At 35.4% G+C, this 4334-nt stretch overlaps 1 pseudogene; it reads left to right on the top strand.

Annotated features, from left to right (window-relative positions):
* Positions 1-3391: 3391 nt before the first annotated feature.
* LOC124528932 (60S ribosomal protein L23-like) lies at positions 3392-3807 on the top strand (annotated as a pseudogene).
* Positions 3808-4334: the final 527 nt, after the last annotated feature.

Raw genomic sequence — 4334 nt, 5'->3', positions numbered from 1 at the left:
AAAGGCACTGCATCTCAAGACCTGTTTTTAGAAGTGCAGTATCTAGGGCATCCTTGGGTCAGTTTCTGATATTACTTGAAGCCTCAGTGGAGTTGATCCAAAGAGGGCTATATCATTTGTTCACAATAGGGCTCACACTGTCTCTTAGGTGGGGTCCCCTAAGAGGTAGGAAACTTGAAGAATAATTGCCCAGTCTACAGTCAATAGGCAATTGTTTTCTCAACTGAGAATTATTCACTTGCTTTGACCCAACTTAGGGGTTTTCTCATCACTCTGCAGCTCTAAATGCAACAGAAAACTGCTGTAGGATATGGCTGTCTGCCTGTTTTCTCCTGAAATTAGGTGATTCTTTTCCTGTCAGGAGCACAAATCTGCAGAGTCTGAGAATCAGATCCACAGCCAGTGTGTCTAACCTTCAATATGGAAAACAGAACGTGTAGTTTTTATTTCTATAATATTTGGCACTTCTCTAATATTCTGACTGACATATTCTCTTCAGGCCCTTCGCATTTTATTTCAAACTGGTTATTTGGAAGATGTTCTCCCTTTAAATAAGGCAACTATTTGAAACTATTTTAAACTTTTAACTTATATAGATGGCATACAATATAAAACTATGCTTTCTATAGGAGCTATGATATAATGGCTTCTTTTCTCTGTTTTTTTTTTTTTTAATATAAAGGGATAGATCCCTTTAAGTGTATATTGTGGAGCATAAATACATCCTTATGAAGGGAAACAAATAACCTTCCTTCTTGCAAGTTTCAGAAAGAACAAGAATATGCATGAGTCAAGTGTAGTTCACCTAGACAGACCCAAGTCTTGGCTAAGACGGCATTGTCCATTGAGTGCTATTTATCTAGTATAATTACACATTTCAGCTGGATATTCCGAGTCCAGAGGTTCTTTAACTTTTGAATCATGGAAGGCACACCAAAGGCATCTGGAAAATATTGTGCCAACACTAGAGTGAAAATTATTTACAGTTTTCAAAGAAGACTACCCATATGTAATTATCTATACCACAAATTATCCATTTTCTAAAAGTTAGTTTCAAAGCCATACCGTCCTGGCTTTTCTTTGATAATTTCAGATAATATTTTCAGTCACTTGTTCGTGTGGTGAAATACCAGGCAACTATTTCTTTAGGAAAATTCTAATCATGTTCAGATACATCTGAAATCCCTTGTCCAAAAGAGGTAGGATATCCTTTCACAAATTCTGTACAAAAAAACCCAATCACACTTGTTCTTACTTCTAAATCACTAAATTGAAAAGTTGAGTAAGTAGCATAGAATAATAGCACTCTAGGTGCTCATCAGAGAGTATCATTTCAGATGAGTAATTATTTTTCCAGAATTTAGAAAAACCTTATTTTCCTGTAGATAACAGAAGTATTTACTTTGGCTCCTGGGTCACAAATTGGTGTCCCATAGCCCAAACGGGCTTATGTATGTGTTTTATTCAGCTCATAGTGTCCAAAACATATCTTTAAATTAGATAACAATATTTCAAAATCAAGAGATTTCACGTAAAATTAGAATATTTGACTTTTCATGGGAAACTGGTAACCTGTGTTGTTACAAGTTTATAATTTACACAGGCTTAAGGAATCCTCATTATACTTCTTTACCCACTTATTACCTCTGCAGTCATTTGAGTTAGCTACCCCTGACTACAAATATCTGGTTCAAATTCTAGATCCACTTATTAATTGCGCCAGCTTGAAAAAAAGTTATATAACTTAACTAGACCTCAGTTCTCTCATGTATCAAATGGAAATCACAATACCTGTTTTACTGAATAAGTCTTATTAAACTAAGTTCTAAATATCTCAGAGTACAGACAACCCCTACCATTAATGTAATCCTGGGGAAAATGTAGCGAGCTCATTTTCACTTCAAATTCCTTAGGTCATGAATTCATGAAGTGATCCAGAATCTGTCTTATTTCTTTCAGGCTTCAAAACCTGATTGGTCAGTCTCTGGTACCAGTTCATATTAATCAAGTCTATAATTCTGATGCTAAACATTCAAATGTATGCTATTTGGTGGCATAAATAATTGTTGAGGCATTAGACATTTGAGTCCTATGGCCAACACATTTTCCCCTTCAGATAATTTACATGAATTGTCAAATTCCAACCCAGAGGACATCCAGTTACAATTAGAAATATGAGTAGTATATACCCTAGTTAAGTCCTCGGACTAGGTATTCTGTTCTTCAGATACTTGAATGGGAAAATGCAGCTCAGTCAGGAGGTGGCTTGGTGAATATGAAATCACAAAACAACCAGAATTAGCTATAAGATTTGAATAATAGCTGATGGAATTAGATGAAGCTCTAATGTTACAACTAGGCATGAAAAGCCTTTAGCTTATATTCCCCACTTGCTTGGGGTGTCCTTGGATGGATAGTGATTATATTTGACACTGAATTCTACTTATTTTATTTTCATGCTTAACCTACGTTCCTTCTGATTGATATTGATATTTCGTTGGACATGTGAATTCATGCAATCAGGGTTCATTCAAGGCTTACTCTTCTGAGAGAATTTTTGTCTTTCTATGATAGGTTGTCTATCCCTGTCCAGATTGGTTATGTCTTGATCTTCCTGTTTAACGCTCGAAAGATAATCTTATTTGCAATTTCTTTGTAACTTTTTAGTTACAATTCGGATTGGCTCTTCTCCTTTTAGCTCCTTGTAAGAATTTGCTCCCCAAATTCCACTAATTATCTTTTTAACATTTGTCTCTGTGTATTGTTTGTATGCCTGTATTGTGTGTGTGTGTCCACATGCTTTAGGAAGCATGTTTAATGGAACCTGCCATACACATCTCTCGAGTTTTAAAGAAAATAATTTATCCTCTCTAGTTCTGTTTTTAAAATCTGCCATATGTGGTGATTAGAATATTTACCTGATATCTGACTGTTACCAGAGGGGAGGTGGGTGGGGGGGACAGGTGAAATAAGGGATGGGGATTAAAGAGTACACTTATCATGATGAAAAAAATAAAATGATTTAGAAAAGAATATTTATCTGAGAACTTTTCCATTTTTAGTTCCTCTGATTTCATGATTATCTTGATATTAAAGAAGTCATGATATTGAATCATAAACAGCAGTTCATAGCATTTTTTACCTAAAAGTCTCAAATAACTGTGGCAAAAAAATCATATACATTTGCTATAAGTTATAAAATAACTTGAATTTCTCAAGATTTTACTGGCAGATCTAAAAAGACAAAAATATTTACCACAAAACATGTGGTCCTCAACTTTACTTCAATGACTAATACACTTACTTAAGAAAAAAAAAGCTACAGCTACAGCATATTTTTGTTTTGTTTTGTTTTGTTTTGTTTTGTTCCTGTCCCTTTCCTGATTTCAAGATGTCTAAACAAGGCCGTGGGAGGTCCTCCAGTGTGAAATTCTGGATTTCCCTATCTTCCCATAGGAGCCATGACCAACTGTACTGACAACACAAGAGTCAAAAATCTGTATATCATCTCTGTGACAGGGATTGAGGACAACTGAACAGACTTCCTTTTGCTGGTATGAGTGACAGGGTGATGGCCATAGTGAAGAAAGGCAAACCAGAGCTCAGAAAGAAGGTATTTCCAGCAGCGGTAATTCAACAACAAAAGTCATACCGGAGAAAAGATGGCCTGTTTCTCTATTTTGAAGAAAGCGAGGGATAGTAAGCATTAAAGAAGAAATGAAAAGTTCTGCTATCATGGGATGAGTTGCAAAGGAGTGTGTAGACTTTTGGCCCAAGCTTTCATACAATGCTGGCTGCATTGCATGATTCTTTGATATATTTGTTAAAAGAAAAAAAAATTGGGGGCGCCTGGGTGGCTCAGTCGGTTGAGTGTCTGACTTAGTCTCAGGTCATGATCTCACCGTTTGCAGGTTCAAGTCCCACCTCTGGGACAGCTCAGAGCCTGAATACTGCTTCAGATTCTCTGTCTCCCTCTCTGTCTGCCCCTCCCTTGCTTGCACGCTCTCTCGCGCTCTCTCTCTCTCTCAAAAAGAAACAAATAAACTTTAAAAAAATTAAAAATTATTTCCCCCCACCCCCAAAATAGAAATTAAAAAAAATTTAAAGGTACAAAACTTATTGACTACATGAATATACTCACATGAAAAAAAACATACCTCATTTTCTGACGTGTAGATTTTAGGTCATCATTTGTGAGGTTTCAACTTTATATTCTAAAGTAGTAGAACACCTCCATGTATATTTTTCACAGTATAATTATTAACTTTTTAAAAGTTTAAAATTATGTTCAAATATATTTTAATTACATTATTTTATATTGTATAATAGTTATA

Source organism: Lynx rufus, unplaced genomic scaffold, assembly GCF_022079265.1.
Source record: "Lynx rufus isolate CCGP_SWC_20201006 ecotype Redwood Valley unplaced genomic scaffold, mLynRuf1.p SCAF_6, whole genome shotgun sequence".
Taxonomy (NCBI): Eukaryota; Metazoa; Chordata; class Mammalia; order Carnivora; family Felidae; genus Lynx; species Lynx rufus.
The sequence above is the reverse complement of the archived record's forward strand: the minus strand, read 5'-3'. Positions and strand labels throughout refer to the sequence as shown.